Source organism: Nycticebus coucang, chromosome 6 (assembly GCF_027406575.1).
Source record: "Nycticebus coucang isolate mNycCou1 chromosome 6, mNycCou1.pri, whole genome shotgun sequence".
NCBI classification, from domain to species: Eukaryota; Metazoa; Chordata; class Mammalia; order Primates; family Lorisidae; genus Nycticebus; species Nycticebus coucang.
The window spans coordinates 112,491,580-112,509,598 of record NC_069785.1 but is presented as its reverse complement, the minus strand read 5'-3'; positions in this window follow the sequence as shown (position 1 = coordinate 112,509,598).

Genomic DNA, 18,019 nt, shown 5'->3' with positions numbered 1-18,019 from the left:
AGAGTGCTATAATGTCATCATAGCTCACAGAAACATCAAACTCTTGGGCCCAGGTGATCCTCTTGCCTCAGCCTGCCCAGTAGCTGGGACTACAGGTGCCCACCACCACTACTGGATAGTTTTTTTTTTTTTCCTCTATTTTTAATAGAGATGAGGTCTCACTCTGGCTTAGGCTGGTCTTGAACTCCTGAGCTCAAGCAATCCACCTGCCTCAACTTCCAAAGGGTGCTAGGATAACAGGCGTGAGCATGCCTGAGGCTAGACAGTCTTACAATAAGGATTGAGTAGAAAGGGCATTTTTTTAATGGAAATGCAATTTTATGATGATAACCAAATTAGTTAAACCAATGATTGTATCAATGTCACTATTAGTCAATGGTTTACCTAAATTTACCTAAAGGCAACAGTGAACATAACATTTGATGGAGAGCAGAGAGGGTATATACTCTGCTTCCCAAGAACATAATCCCCTCTCATGAGAGAAGCCCCTCAAAAGCTTCTGCTTTTCTCAGATGGTTTTACAGAGGGTACCAAAAAATATATATACATTTTAAGAAAGGAAAAAACTACTAAAATTGTAATACTCAAGTCACATTTGACGTCTGCAATTACAAGAGATACAATATACAAGGTAACAAAAGATATTAGTACATACTGAATATTACAATTTTACTAACAGTTTTCTTCTTTCTTAAAATACACATTTTGGGAGCATCCTCTATATAATTCAAATCTACTCTGTCCATCTTATGTTGCAAACAGTAGCAAATGCAGCTTTAATCTAGTTTTTTTTTTTTAACTTTAATCTAGTTTAAAATAGAAATGGAGTTGGAAGATCTGGGTTCAAATTCCACCTCTGTTCCTTCTATGAGAAAAAGTTAATACCTTACCTCATATAATCAATATGTATGAAACATATTTAAGCATTTACTTAAAGGGGTTTTAAAATTTTCTTTACTCTTCCATAAATTATAGCCAACTCTTATCTTTTTGCTCAAATTTCTACTCATGTTTAATACTTATGGCCTCCAGTGGTAGCTGCTTTGAAGGATAGCATCCATTCATATATATGCACTGATGGCAAATTTAAAAAAAAATCAAACTCATTTTGTTGCTTTACACCTACTCTCACATGGTGAGACATAACACCTATACTTTTTTTGAAAGTGTTTTCATACACACTCATTTGACTAAAAAAAACCTTGTGAGATGTACAAATTATGGATTATCTCTATTTTCAGACAAAGAAACAAAGTCAGAAACAAAGTTCAGAGGTCATGACAGTAATAATAGAGGCCATTTGTGATTAACCTAACTCTACTTTGGTAATTCCAGGATTCTCCCTGCCAAAACAATATCATGTATCTAATTTTACCCAATTTACTTTGCAAATAATATCAGAGAAGGATTCAGTAGGATACTGGTTTAATCATGGGCATAATATGTATTTTTCCTCAGTATTGAAGAGTAAAACCAAAGCTTATTCACTAGGATGTTTCATTCAAAGAAACACAATACACACACGTGGCCAAAGTCAGCTAGCTCATGGAATATTCTACCATGAGGTGCTTTAAACAGAGCTGGATCCAGGAAATGGAGAAGAAAACGTAGAATGGAGTTTACAATAGCAGCTTCTACATTTTAAAATTTTAGAGCTATTTTAATTCATTTCCCCTTGATTAGCTTTCTATACCTGTAGGTTTCTCTCCCCTATCCTCTCATCCTATTTAAAGTCTTAAATTTGTATGTTAAACCAAAGAAAGGATCAGGGTGTGTGAGTCTGACACAAATCATCCATAACTGAAATGATTCTAATATGTGCTTCTATTTCATTAAAACTTTCTGGTGCAAATGTGGGTGTTATCCAGCATGGATTAATCCAGAAGAATTTAAAGATTTATGTATGCTTTATTTATATGCTCCTATTATATTTAAGAACCTTATTTTTAAGGCTTACTGTATAAATCTATTGTATATTCTTTTGAAGAGCCTCAGTGATAGAAAATCTTTGTTCTCTGAGGGTGGATTTGATTTTGGAAATGGTCACATCTTCTGTCTAGGATCCAGCAAAGCTATTCTGCTTGAGGTCAGAATAATAAATGTGAGTATAAAATAAAGAGACTGACTTCTTATATAGCATCTACAAACTAGCTCCTCCAACACAGCTATTCAGGAACTTTGAACTTAAATGCTCCCACTTCCTGGAATCTTTTAATAGAACTCTTTTTACTCACAAAAGAGTTAAGGGTCACTTAAAAGCGACATACTCTGAACACCCTACTATGGAGTGGTTCAGCTCAATAAACTTGTCTAAATCTAGGTCAGGCTTGTTTCTTTAATAATTTATCACCATTTTTTGTTATTGTTGTTATCTTTGTCTCTTCCTCTGACCTGTGCTGTCCAATACAGTAACCATTAGATACTGGTGGCTATTTAAATTTAAATTAGTTATAATTAAGAAAATTAAAGGAAAACCTGTCATACTGGATCTTACCAAAATGAAGAACTGTTATTTAAAAGCTATTGTTAAGAGATTAAAAAGACATGTCCACATTATATTGAAGCAGTACCCTGAACCCCATAAATGCATCAATATACAAAGTTATGATTTAATAAAAAAAATTTGTTAAATGTCAGACTGAGAGAAAACATTTGCAAATCCATAAGGGAATAAAATACGGACTATATAAGTATCTCTCAAAACTTAAGAAAACTAACAACCCAATGAAAACTGAAAATATCTGAATAGGTACTTCATCAAAGATAATATATGAATGGCAAATAAGTACAAAGATATTCAACGTCATTAGTCATTAAGGAAATACAAATCAAAACCATTAGGTACAACTTTATATCCTCTAGAATGACTTATAGGCAAAAGGCCTATATGCCTCTGGCCAAAAAAGCTGTTTGAGAGGAAGCAGTTAAAAGACTTTGTACAGGCCTACTTGTGAGAAACTGAGGCAGAATCCCATATGGCCGGGTTGGTTGCGGGCATAAAAACCCCCTGACTTAAGGCCCACATGGGAGCAGAGGCTTGCAAATGAGTTTCTGTATGTCTTAGGAATTTCCTGACTATGCCTTGCTTAAAGAATAAAATAACTGCCTCCAAACCATGAGGCCAGTAAGGCAGATATTCAACAACATGTTTTCCATTAAGTCATGTATTTTTAGGAGGATTAAGTTAGATGAAGTAGTTATTAGTTAATCCGGTTAAACCTTAGTCCATAAGGATAGCTTTAGATAATGTTAGTAAAATGGTTATCAGTTAATCTGGTTTATCTGTAGGTGGGTAAGTACCAGGCAGTAAAAAGCCTGGGGCCAAGGTTTAAGTCATGTGTTTACTGATTAAGTTATGTGCCTATATAAGCATTGGTGGAAGAAATAAAGATTGCCACACTCTATGAGAGAGTGGTGGTCCCTTTTATTTTCCATACAATTTCAAATGCGGGTCTTATTCTCCACGACACTGCTTCTCGGTGAGACCCTAAGGACAACAATGACTATAATTAAAAAGATAGATAATAAGAAGTGTTGGTGAAAATGTGGACAAATCAGACTCTTAGTTACGTCCAGGGGGAATATAAAATCACTTTGGAAAAAACAACTGGATAGTTTCTTAAAAAGTTAAATATATATCTAAAGTATGTGCTGGTGCCATTCCATACTTGAGGATTTACCCAAAAGAAATGAAAACATAAGATCATGCAAAGACATCTACACGAATGTTCACAACAACTTTATTTGTAATAGCCTAAAACTGGACATAATCCAAATGCTCATTAATAAGAGAATGGATAAACTGTGCTAAACATATAATGGAATGCTACTCAGCAATGAGCTGCTGACACGTTAAAAAAATGAATGTATCTCAAAATAATTATATTGAGTGAAATAAGCCAGACCACAAAAAGAATATAAAGTATGATTACATTTATATAAATTCTTTTTTCAACTTATTTTTATATATCCACAGAGTTAAAATTATTGAGATGCAAATTAGCCTACAGTGACAGAAAACAGACCAGGGGTTGCCTGGGAATGGAAAGAGAAATGAATTAGAATGAGACGTGAAGAAAATTTAGGGATAATGAATATGTTCATTACTTTGACTATACAGATTGTTTCACAGTTGTATGTACACATATTTGTGTGGGTGTGTAGGTGTGGGTGTCAAAACTAATAGATTTATAAAATTTAAGTATGTATAATTTATTATATGTCAATTATTCCTCAATGAAGCTGTTAAAAATTTTAGGGGTCCGGGTATAAAGGCTCACACCTATAATCCTAGCACTCTGGGAGGCACAGGTGGGAGAATCACATGAGGTCAGGAGTTCAAGATCAGACTGAGCAACACAATGAGACCTCATCTCTACAAAAAAATAAAAAAATTAGCCAGATGCAATAATGCATGCCTGCAGTCCCAGCTACTCAGGAGGGAGGCAAATGCGTGAGCTCAGGAGTTTGAGGCTGAGTGAGCTATGATGATTCCACTGAACTCTAGGCTCAGAGAACAGAGGAAGACCCAATCTAAAAAAAAAAAAATTTAGTTTCTTAGTTGTACCAGCCACATTTCAAGACCTCAATACCCAGTGGCTCACGTGTGTAATCCTAGCATTCTGGGAGGCTGAGGCAGATGGATTGGTTGAGCTCAGGAGTTCATGACCAGCCTGAGCAAGAGCAAGACTCCCATCTCTACTAAAAATAGAAAAACTAGCCAGGCATTTTGTGACTCTGTCTCAAAAAAAAAAAAAGCTCAATAGCCACATGTAGGTAGTAGCTACTAAATTAGATACTATCACTGGACAAAGTTCCACTAAACTGCACTACTGTAGACCAGGGCAGCTAAGGAAACTACACAACACGGATCCACCACTTATTTTTCCAAATAAAGTTTTACTTCAACTCAGTTACACCCATTCATTTACATATCCCAACAACCACTTTACTGCTACAAGGGCAGAGCTAACTAGCTGCAACAGAGACCAATGGCCTGCAAACCTTAAATATTTACTATCTGTTCCTTTTTTTCTTTTTGATACAGAGTCTCACTATGTCGCCCTGGGGAGAGTGCCGTGGTGTCACAGCTCACCGCAACCTCAAACTCTTAGGCTTAAGCAATTCTCCTGCCTCAGCCTCCCAAGTAGCTGGGACTACAGGTGCCTGCCACAACGCCCAGCTATGTTCCAGTTGTCATTTGTTGTTTAGCAGACCTAGGCCAGGTTGGAACCCAGCAGCCCCAGTATATGTGGCAGGTACCCTAACCACTAAGCTATGGATGACAAGCCTACTATCTGTTCCTTTAAAAAACAAATTTCTACCTCTGTTCTAAACCATAACTTCTGATGACAGGGGCTATGCCTGTCCTGTTCACTGTTACACATAACCAATTAATATTTAATGAACATCTAATATGTACCAGGCACTAATTTAGGTACTGGGGAGGCAGCCTTGAATAATGTACATAAGATCCCTAATTCTCATTTCCACAATCTGGTGAAAGATGTGGTAACAGATGACAAACAAGTAAATAAATATCAGAAAAGGATGAATGCGAATATGGCAACAAAGCAGAAGGTATAGAGTATGACTGAGGGGTGACTTCCACTTAGGGAGTCTCTGGGAGGATCTAAGATCCACTTAGGACAGGTCTCTGGGAGGATCTAAGATCTGCACAGTAAGAGCGTCAACAGCGGGAAGAAGCAAAGGGAAACATCAAGGCCTTAAAGTAGGAATGAATTTGATAACTTCTGTGAAGAAGATCCATGTGCCTGAAAAACATACATGAAGGCGGAAAAGGTAGCTGAGATGGGACAAGTAAACAGGGCTGAGAAATGAAGTCTCAATTTTAATCAAAGTGATAGAAAACCAGGAGTTTAAGAAACATGATCAATTTTTAAAGATTATGCTGGTGCTAACTGGAGAATGGGTAAGAAAGATGTTAGACAAGGAGTTTCTTACAAGGTATAAATGGAGGCCCCGCATGGTGGCTTGCACCTGTAATCCTAGCACTCTGGGAAACTAAGGCAGGTGGATTGCTTGAGCTCAGGAGACCAGCCTGAGCAAGGGCAAGACCCCATCTCTAGTAAAAACAGAAAAACTAGCTGGATGTGGTGGTAGGCACCTGTAGTCCCAGTGACTTGAGAGGCTGAGGCAAGTGGATCACTTGAGCCCAAGAGTTTGAGCCACAGCACTCTACTAAGGGGACAGAGTGAAACCCTGTCTCAAAAAAAAAAAAAAAAAGGCAGCGCCTGTGGCTCAGAGGAGTAGGCACCAGCCCCATATGCCGGAGGTGGTGGGTTCAAACCCAGCCCCGGCCAAAAACTACACACACACACACAAAAAAAAAAAAAAGATGGTGGCAGCTTGGACTATAGTGACAGCAGTGGAGAGGAAGTGGAGAAAATCAAAATTTAGATTGTAGCTTTCCTTATGGCTTGGCTGTTGCAGAGTGAGAAGAGTGAGAAAATGAGTTGAAAATTGAATCCTAGGTTTTGGGTCTGAAGGATTAAGGACACAGTGGTATGAATTTCCCCGCATTATGGGGAAATTACAAACAATTAGTAACTTTTATCAAGTACCTATTACATGTCATTATCCATTCAATTTCACATTTTATTGTCCCAATGATATTGGGAAGGTAGATCGCAGTTTGGTTATGTGTGAACTCTTAATAAATATAAATATGATGAAGGACAAAATCTTACAGACAACGGCTATGATGAATATAAAGAATTTGGGAAAAGAGCAAAGGCACCTTTCATTTCCTGGGCAAGTACTCCATAAATAACAAGGCTGCTATTCAATATTTCCTCCCTTCAAATAAATCTATGATTTTATTCTCCTTAAGTCTACAAAAAATGTTTTAAAGCTTTAAAATCTATGTCAATTACTTAACATTCATTTACCTTCCCAAGTGTAGCACCAATCTGATAAACTCACATTTTAACTGGGAAGATCTGATCTCACACACACCCTCCATTTCTTTTTTTTTTTTTCTTTTTTTTTTTTTTTTTGGCCGGGGCTGGGTTTGAACCCGCCACCTCTGGCATATGGGACCAGCGCCCTACTCACTGAGCCACAGGTGCCGCCCCTTTTTTTTTTTTTTCATTATTAATATTAAATCATAGCTGTGTACATTAATGCGATCATGGGGCACCATACATTGGTTTTATAAACAGTTTGACATATTTTCATCACACTGGTTAACATAGACTTCCTGGCATTTTCTTAGTTATTGTGTTAAGACAACTATATTCCAGCTTTACTAAGTTTCACATGTACCCTTGTAAGATGCACCGCAGGTGTAATCCCACCAATCACCCTCCGTCCGCCCATCCTCCCTCCTCCTTCCCTTCCCTCTCCCCATTCCCCATATTCTTAGGTTATAACTGGGTTATAGCTTTCATATGAAAGCTAAAAATTAGTTTCATAGTAGGGCTGGGTACATTGGATACTTTTTCTTTCATTCTTGAGATACTTTACTAAGAAGAATATGTTCCAGCTCCATCCATGTAAACATGAAAGAGGTAAAGTTTCCATCCTTCTTTAAGGCTGCATAATATTCCATGGTGTACATATACCACAGTTTATTAATCTATTCACGGATCGATAGGCACTTGGGCTTTTTCCATGCCTTATCTTTGCTACTTTTCTTTTCTTTTTTTTTTTTTTTTATTGTTGGGGATTCATTGAGAGTACAATAAGCCAAGTTACACTGATTGCAATTACACCCTCCATTTCTAAAGGGGAAAAGCGACAAGTTCAGACGCAGCCTCAATCCATCAAAGGATGAGCCGGCACCACAGCCCACACATCATCAAGTTCAGGGACACCACTGATGGCTCACAGACACTCCCACACCAGGCCACGGATCTCCCCTCTCTTCAGCGGGATCCCGGTGGGAGATTTAGGAAAGCTCAGCGTCTGTAACTCAACAGCTAGGGCGTCAGCCACATACACCGGAGCTGGCAGGTTCGAATCCAGCACGAGTCTGCCAAACAATAATGGCAACTACAACCAAAAAATAGTGAGCTGTGACTCCACGGCACTCTACCAAGGGTGACAAAGTGTGACGGTGTCTCAAAAAAAAAAAAAAAGGCAGCAAAATCAGGACAAACAGGGAGTCGCCAAGGGTATAAACGGAGCCCCTTGAGATATTTCCTAAGGAACATATCTACACAAGTGATCTAATCACAACTTGTTTCCAGAGAAGCTGAAAGGGAATCACTATCGCAAGGGGGAAAACGACCAACTACCGGAATGACTTACGCTGGGGATGGGAAGGTGGCGGACAGGGCTAGAAACACCAGAATCGATTCCCGAGAGAGCTGGACGTTCGGGGAACCCTTCCGGAGAACCGACCCCCGCGGGATCCCCCGGGGCTCCGCGGCTCCGCGGCTCCGCGTTCCCGACCCGGCGCTACAAGTTGCTGCCCGCATCCCTCCTCCCGGCTTTGACCCGGGACACGCGCCGCCCCCACCCGCGTCGACACCCGGACCCCTCTCCAGCCGCCCGAGTCCCCAGGGCCGGGGGACGAGAGCAGGGCCGGGCCCCCAGCCGCGACCCTCGCCCACCCTGCGCCACAGCCCACCAAACCTCCATGTCCCAGTGTGACGACGGTTCGAGTCCCGGACCAGCGCTTCCAGCTCGAGTGCCGGGCTCGGGAACCCCGCGCGCCACAATTACCTGCAGCGGCCGCCGCGCCGGGGCGTCCAGGTGAGGGCTGAGCCCGCGGGCGCCGCAGCCCCGCCGCTCGGGACAAGACGCCGCCGGCCCCGCCGGCTCCGGAGCTGACCCGGCCACGGGGCCGTCGCGCCGGGGCCACTTCCGCGGACCCGCGGGCTGAGCACACGGACGGACCAGGGCAGGCGGTCCCCACCGCACCCAGGCTCCCCCGCCCCGAAGGGAGAAGCCGGCCGGCCGCGCGGCGGGTGGAGGCCGGGCGGGAGGCCGCGGGGTCTTTCCCGAGAAGAAATAAAACTCTAAATACGAAGAACTCAGATTGACTCGGGATGTAACCGGAACCACGCGGGAGACGTTGGGAAAGGGGCGTGCCTCTCGACCGGGGCGGGAGAATGCCGGAAAGTTCTGGAACTAACGCCGGCCGGGGAGCGTTAACCGCCCCGCGCCGCGGGCGGGGGCTGCGGCAACCGCTGGCTTGGCCGGGCTCCACAGCTCCCCGGCGCCTCCCGCAGACTGCGACTCTCCCCTCGGGGAAGAGGAGGCCCCGCTGTTGCTCTAGAATCACTTGCTGAAGAACCATCCCTGCCAAGAAGAAAATCTTCAAACAAACCCCAGCCCAGGAGGACGCTGTCACGTCCGCAGAGCCAAGGGACAGACCTGGAGCTGAGCTCCGGGCGCCGCACACACTCGCACCGGCGATTTCCGCTGTGTGCGGGCCGCAGAGACCTGAGGGCTCCAAACGTGGAAACGCAATGAAGAAAAACGCAGGCAGAGCGTGGCCTTTGAAATTTGGCTGCGCTGTTGAGAAGGCTACAATATGTGGAAGCTTTATCAGATGTCTGCACCGCGAGCATACCTTCCTGTCAGCCTCAATAGTGGCTTTTTTATTTTTTTTAAGGTCAAAGAATAAGCAGAGGGCAGGGATTTGGAGCCGACCCGGGTTGAGTGTCGTTGCACTTGGCAGGACTGGTTTACTGAAGCGGGTGGTTCGGTAGGTGGCATTCTTCCCTTGGAGTCGGGACTGCAGAAACTGCAGTGGGTTAGTGAGCCAGGACACCGCTCCAGGTGGTTAGGTTGTCTGGGGGTGGGAAGGAAAACTCGAGGTCCCGGCGTGCTGGGCTGTTAGTAGGATCGCCGGTAGAAGAACAGGGCGCTGGCAGGCAGCGAGTCAACCCCCGCGCGTTCACACCGTCGCCCGGGCACCTCGGAATTGTTTACTGTGGAAATAATGGGGAGAAAATGTTCCAGCCCATGTTAAGCCTCGTCCACTCACACTGTTTAGGCTTACGTAGGCTTCATAACTCTTATGTATGATTTATGAATCATGTATACACACACAGTTTTTCCATGTGTGACTTTGATTTGCGTGGAAACCCCTTTCCCACTGAGAGCCGCGTGCAGCGACAGGACTTTGTGCCCACCATAGAGTTTACCCTGAATTTTACCTTGCGGAGGGCTTTACGGTTCCTTCCATTCCTTGTGGAAATCATGCATTTATAACTTTTTAGCCTCTTTTAGTTCCTGTCATGTATGGACACTCCCAGTTTCCGTTACTCTGCTTCATTTATTTCCATAACACTTATCTCCTAATGTTTCAGGTAATTTACTTACACTAGTGTTGATTATCTGTGTCCCAGAGAAACACAAGCTTCCAGAGGGCAGGAATCAATTTTGCTTTTTTTTTTTTTTCGTCACTGTTGTATCCTAAGCGCTTGAAGCAGCGTTTGGCACGATGAATGTTTGTTGATTAAACAAATTAATGAGAAACACCTAAGATATAAAATAGACCCAGAAGGTCCAGGCCGAAACTGGTAGTTTCACTCAGAGTGTCCCATGTATTATCAAGTGTTTCTTTTTTGTGATAAATACCTCATGCTCCAAATTGAAGTACTATTTTTACAGCATATTTGAAAAATTCATGTTCATTTCTTAATTTTTAGGTTCTTTTTTTAATTTTTAAGTTCTTTTGGGCGGCGCCTGTGGCTCAGTCGGTAAGGCGCCGGCCCCATATACCGAGGGTGGCGGGTTCAAACCCGGCCCCGGCCGAACTGCAACCAAAAAATAGCCGGGCGTTGTGGCGGGCGCCTGTAGTCCCAGCTACTTGGGAGGCTGAGGCAAGAGAATCGCTTAAGCCCAGGAGTTGGAGGTTGCTGTGAGCTGTGTGAGGCCATGGCACTCTACCGAGGGCCATAAAGTGAGACTCTGTCTCTACAAAAAAAAAAAAAAAAAAATTTTTAAGTTCTTTTATTGGAAAATGTTATGGTGCAAGTGAAATGACCACCAGACAAAATATAATTTTAAAATGCCAATGAGGAGCCTTTATTATAGACTGGCCACAGGCTGCCCCCTTAAGTAAGGAGAGCAGCCTCCTCAACTTAAACATTTTTTTTTTTTTTTTTTGAGACAGAGCCTCAACTGTCCCCCTGGGTAGAGTGCTGTGGCATCACAGCTAACAGCAACCTCCAAATCCTAGGCTTAAGCGATTCTCTTTCCTCAGCCTCCCAACCCTCCACAACACTATTTTTTGGTTGTAGTTATCATTGTTGTTTGGCAGGCCCAGGCTGGATTTGAACCCACCAGCTCTGGTGTATGTGGCTGGCGCCTTAGCTGGGAGCTACAGCACCTAGCGGAGATTTTCAAGATACATGTAGGGTGAGCTGATGCAAGCAAGCAGGCAGCCAGTCTAACTAGTCAGTTAACAGAAACTGATACGGCAGTTAGCGATTAGGCAGCTGCAAGATTCAAAAAAGTTTATCAGAAGGTCACAGCCTCCTGGGTGATGTAACGGACATTCCCAGAAGTAGACTATGTATTTGCGGTTAGCAGATAAGTAATAACTTTTTACAATATAAGCTCTGTAAGTTCTTTTTTTTTTTTCTTGTGGTTTTTGGCCAGGGCTGGGTTTGAACCCGCCACCTCCGGCATATGGGACCAGCGCCCTACTCCTTGAGCCACAGGCGCCACCCAGCTCTGTAAGTTCTTATCCCATTTCTCCATTTCTTCCCTCTCCCCCGTCCTGGGTTTGGGGGGTAGGAGGAGCCACAGTGGCCATCTCATTCCCCACTTCTTGTTTTGGGAAACAAATCATTGTTTAGAACAGTAGATTAAGTTCTCTGTGGTTCTGAAGAACTACCTCCACTAAAGAGTTTAGAGAGGTCTCTCATTGGGTAACTGAATTTTTTAGGTTCTTCCAATCCCCGTTAATTTGTTTGCTTAGCAGTTTGAAATTTTTCTCCCCTGTGACAAAGGCAGATGTTCTAACTGTTGTTGGCTCTGCTATACCTAATTTGATTAGCATTAGAATGAGGACTGGAGGCTTCTTTGCTCTGGAGAGTAAGTAGTTTGAATCCAGGTCTAGGTGCTCACAGCCCCCTTCCCCTGAATAGGCTGAGGTGGAGATCACTGTTGCCCTAAGTAGCTATGGTTTCACAACCCCATTCTGCACAGTGGTATTCAGCTCCCCATCACAGTTGTCTTTTCTCACATTCAAGAGAGCCGCACCCTTAGTAAGAAGTTCCCCAGGTATTACAGGCATCTGCTAAAGTTGTTCCAATTAGGTGGGAATAAGTCACACAAATTAAAAGTAAAGGTGGGCTGATTGGCTGAATGGACTGTGCTTATCAGGGCCCCATCCTCTGTTTGGGTTAATTCCCAGGTATAGTTAATAGGCTTATGGGGTCATTAGTGATGTTCTTTCACCAGGTGGACAATAGGATTAAGAGACACAGTCTCAAGAGAATCTTATCTTTAAGGGATTGTCCATCTGCTGCACCTTCGATTTTCTCCGTAGGGACGGTCTTTGCAGCTTTAACCTAGGAGTGATGAATCCAAGAGATCCTCCCAGCCATCTTAACTGCAGTCGGAGTGGTGAGGATCATAGGCAAGGGTTCAATCTACACACCTTCCAGGTTCCCGGCTGCTGTTTCTTAATCCACACCAGATCCCCAGGTAGGATGCAGATCTGTTCAGCCATTGGCAGTTCCTTTGCAGAGTTCTGGTGTACCGCTCGTCCTGTTTTATGAGCCTGTTGGGAGGTAATCTACTGTTTTATGAGCCTGTTCAGAGGAAATCTGCAAAGCCTGTAAGGACTTGAGGAGAGAGTGAGTATTTAGTTCAGCCAGTCTTTTGTAATCTAAATGAGGAACCAGGGGAGGGGGTTTTCCAAACATTATAAAACAGTTATGCTTTATTTTATGAGCTGACATTGCAGACAAGACTGGGATTTAATATAGGTGGGCCATAGTCTTTTTTTCTTTGAACCATTTTTCTCTTTTCAATTTCTCTCTTTACTAAAGATAAATTATAGAAATAGAATTAACTTAGTTGCCAAAATAAACTGTACTTTCAGTATAGCAAATTCAGTCTGTTCTGGGGGTTCTGAAGGATTGGAGTAAACAGCAGGCTCCCTGGGGGCACACATACCTGATATTTGGGTGTTATTATGTCCACAAGTTTTTTCGGGCTTTTCTGTACATTCATAATAAGAGTAAACCAATAACATAGTTTTGACAGTTCGTCTAGTTTGTGTTACCTCATGGATGCATTTTTCATAACCTTCACTATGTCTCACACCTAAGACTAAAGAAGAAAGGTGGAAGAGTCCAAAGTAAAGAATCAATTCCTAGGTAGCACCTGTGGCTTAAGGAGTAGGGCACCGGCCCCATATACTGGAGGTGGCGGGTTCAAACCTGGCCCCGGCCAAAAACTGCAAAGAAAAAAAAAAAAAAGAGAGAGAGTTTTAGGTGGCTCAAAGGTGTAGGGCGCCGGCCCCATATGCTGGAGGTGGTCGGTTCAAACCCAGCCCCGGCCAAAAAACTGCAAAAATAAATAAATAAAAGAATCAGTTCCATGCTGCTGCTGCTTGTCCTCAAGCTTCTGCCCTGCATAGACCAGTCAGCTCCCAGTATGTGACTGGGACAGGGTTATAGTCTGTTTCCTCAGAGTAAGGTGGTAGGGATGCTCTGGGTTCATTGGACTGTCCACTCCTTGTCACTGGCTGGTTTCACACATGAGTGATGTATCCAGGCAGGAATGCTGTCCACTTTCTCTGCTGTTGGTGTAGATAGGATCACCAACTAGGGGCCTTTCCACTGTGGTATCAACTGGTCAGGCTCCAATCCTTTATTTACACCTGGTTACCTAGAGAATAGGAATGGCCTAAGTGTGGATGTGCACTCTTCCTGTATGTTCATTCCTCTGTTGGTGAGCTGTCCCCCTCAGAGGACTGCTGTGGGACGTCCCTGCCACTCTGCTGAGCCCTGCCTCGGTGTAATCAGCATGGGAGCACTCTTAGGGAACTTAGGGCAGTGAGGAGTACCCAAGGGGAGCTACACCCAACATAGGGAAGCCCCCAGAGTCTCTCCATCCCAATTAGCCTGTTCATTTTCCCAGTCAGGGAAACAGAAGTGGCACAGGAAAACAGTGAATGAAAACTGACAGACACTCCAACAATCTAGAGGAAGGAACCTTTAATTGCCAGAGAGAATTCAGGTGCCTCAAGGAGTAAAATGCTGAGTTCTAGGGAACGTTTTTTTTTCCAAACTCTTTTATATATATATATATATTTTTTTTCAGTTCAATATCAGCAACATAGTTATGGCTGCAGATGTTAGAAACCAGGGTGTTGTTATAAGTTACAGGGTTTGTTTATTTTTTTTTTTAAGTTATTTTAGCAGAGTGTAAAGTTTGTTCTTATCTTTGGAGGGGGACCTCTTCTGCAACTGTTACTTTCTCAGGATTATTAAGAATTAAGATGTATTTCTTCTTCCTCATCTCCCCTTTGAGACCCCATTGGTCAGGAATGGGGTTTCATTTCATTTATTATGGGTATTCATAGCTACTTGATAATATCTTTGAGCCACGAACCCTTTGCCTGCGTTCTCTTTTATCACAATTGCAGAGACTATGCCTTTGAGAAATTGCAAGACACTAGCAAACATTTTCTGATTATAAAAAGAAAACTTAAATTATAATTTTAAATACTCCTAGTTTAAAAAACTATTCACCGAATAAGCAATCTGGGTTAAATCCATTCCATACTTGTACAGGTACATGAGCTACTTTAGTTATCCTTTTAGTTATAAACAGAAGGGAAGAAATTAAGTTTGGAATACAATATAAATTAAAAGAAGTTATTTGTTAAGAATATGCCAAGTTACTATAGAGCCAGACAGAGCAGTGCCAATTAAGAGAGAAAAGAAGCTGCTATTTCAAAAAGTAAAGAGGACTCTTTTTTTTCTTTAATTCCAATTGAGTAACTGACCTTGGGTCTTCTGCTGAGAGCTGGCACCTTATCTCAAGGCTATTTGTAACATAGCAACCACAGTTTTTAGCAGGCAAGAAGATAGAAAAACAGTTTAACAAACTTTGTATTAACTCTATAATGGTAAATTGACTCTGAGTTCTGACTTTAGATGCATTTTTTCATTACTTTAAACATGTATAAGAACAGAATTCTAAGAGACTTTAAACATAAGTTTCTTAATAACCATTTCATATTTGACAATGTTTCCTATACATTTTTAATAAATCAAATAAGTCTAATTTGTTTTACTTAGGTATTCAGTGGTCTTAATATTTTTAAAAAAGACTAAATTTAGAGTTGTTTAGTTGGTTTGGGTTTGAACCTGCCAGCCCCATGCACATGGCTGGCCCCATAACCACTGTGTTATGGGCGCCGAGCCCCAAATTTAGAGTTTTGATTTTGGAAGGTTTGTCAAATATCAAAGGCTTAAAACATTTGTTCAAACAAAATTACAATTCAAAATATTTTAGGGGAAATACATAGTCAACTGGATTACATGTAAACTCCTTCACAAATTCCCTTTTATAAGCTTCATCTAACCTGCACAGACAATCTACAAACATTCTAAACTTTCTTTAACTTTTGCCCTGCTTTTTCACTTTCTTATACAACCATTCTGTTTCAGGAGAAAATTTATCACACAAGATTCTTTTTTTACACAATGCCATTTTCCTTTTTGTCTAATTTCTCTCATTCCCTAAAAAATTCACTTCCCACAAAACAGGATCACAGTTCACTATGAAGTCAACCATTCACTTTGCCAAACTGATAATTACAAGGTTTAAAAGGCAAGAATCTTATTTTTTTGACAAAGACTCAGTTTTTCCAACAATTTAAACAACCAAATTATTACATTTTACATTTTACAAATGAGAGACATTTTATGAAATATAACATTGATACAGGATTTTCCCACTCAGGGCTGGACAGGGAATTCCTATTTTACAGGTTCAGGTGAGCCCAGAAATTAGATTTTTTTTTTTTTTTTTTAATTTGGCCGGGGTTGGGTTTGAACCCGCAACCTCCGGCATATGGGACCGGCGCCCTACCCGCTGAGCCACGGGCACCGCCCCAGAAATTAGATTTTTATCTCTAGACATGAATATATACAGGCCATACTTTCTGAGGAATAAAGTAGTTCTAAACATTTTGGATGGCTTCAGCCTAAGTAAGGAGCACACACTCTAATCTTCTCCTCAGATAAAAACTGCAGCAAGGACTAAATAACCTTGTTCAAGGTTCAGGACTGTATTCATTCATTTGTTAGAACATCCATTTAGTTTGTAAAGGTATTCTTTATTTATTTATTAAGTCCTGGCCAAAATATCTCTCAGGGCCAATTATTTACTTCTAGACAAAGGACCCTTGCAGGAGCCCTCTCACTTGGGCCTCCTCCTCACTGCCAGAGGCTGTTTACCTTGGAGACCTGCTGTGGATATGGGTATAGCCCTGCCCAGCACAAGATTTACACTTTCTCTCCCAAATTTTCAAGGGCCATCCAGAGCTCACTGGACTGCCCAAACTGCAACATTTTCCAAGGCATGGCCCCTCTGCCAATAGCTCTGGCACTCTCTACTCCCTCTGCATGCCCTTCAGTCCAACAAAATCTTATTTTATTACTGATTGGGGTGGCCCATGGGCTCAATTCCTGAATTCCTGATCAAGGACTCACTGAAGAAATTCCAGTGACCAAACTACAACATAGTTATCCTTTCTGATATCTTTTCATTTTTCCCCCTAAATTTCACATGGCCACGTGGCTGCCAAAGACTAGACCTATGTCCGAGAGGGAAAGCAGAAAACCTGGAACTTCCAGTTTCTCTTAGAATAGTCAGGGGGCAAAGTTGGAGCAGTGAAGAAAGGGCCATTTACATAATCGTTTTATTCTGTTAAGGGGAGGGTGAAACTCCATTTATTGTCTTTCATTTCAGTCAGTTTCCAAGCACTCACATACATACATTCCAACTCTTTTTTTTTTTTTTTTTAATCTGGGCAGCCTTGATTTTTCACTGAACTGCTACTTAGCCATAAAGGGGCAAATTATCATTCCCTTAAGTTTTTTTTTTTTTAGTCGTATTATATTCACACACTCTCATATACCTTTTAACGGGCTTGCGGGTGATTGGACCCCCGCTTTCATTCAAATGGTGTTTCACTATCAATAGTTACATTAAATGTTTCTACACACTAGCCATAAACAGATATTAAAGTGGCTTACCTCCAGAGGCAGGCTCACAGGTGAATTTAGGAGTGATCATCAGCTGGTCTCCTGGGGGCTCTGGGTTCTCTGGGGGCCCTGGGATGTTTGCAGGGGGCGCTTCCCCTGGCAATGAAAATCTAACTGTCCAAATAGCATTTTATCATTTTTAACGCTTCCACTTCCCTCTGTCCATACTTTCTCCCTTCTCAATTGTTTTGAACTCATGATTTAGTTGCTTGGATGAATTAGCTCATCTAAGGTCCCTGCACACACCAACTCATTTACTATGCCAGGAAGCAGTGTTTTTTATATTCATTTATTTGGATGATTACTCTGCTACTCAATCATCCCATTCTTGGACAAAGATATAAAACAATTTTTTTTTTCTTCCTGAAAATTGTAGGCAGTAACTCCTGTGATCTAGCAGAGAAAAGATATTTCTTTATATCACTCTTTTATTTGTTTGGAGTAATGAGATTATCTCACAAGTCTCTAGCCAGTTGATCTTAGATCAAGAGGCTGAAAAAGATGTTGTAAATTTATTTCCACGTTACTGGAATCTTAAATTAAGCCTAAATAAAAACAATAGCATTTAAATCTTAATATCTGTAACACCTGCCTCTTATATTGCCATATAAAATTAAACTGAGTGGACAGAGAAGATGCTCCCTTGAGCTGTACCTGTGCCTGGGAGCCAAGTGTCCCTTCTTCCAGCGCAGCAGGATCAGAGCAGAGAAGTTGCCTCAGATGCTACAGACTCAATGGGGAACCTTCATCTCAGGGAGACCTAGCTGGGTGGGAGAACTCTACAGTCCCTGGGCCACTGG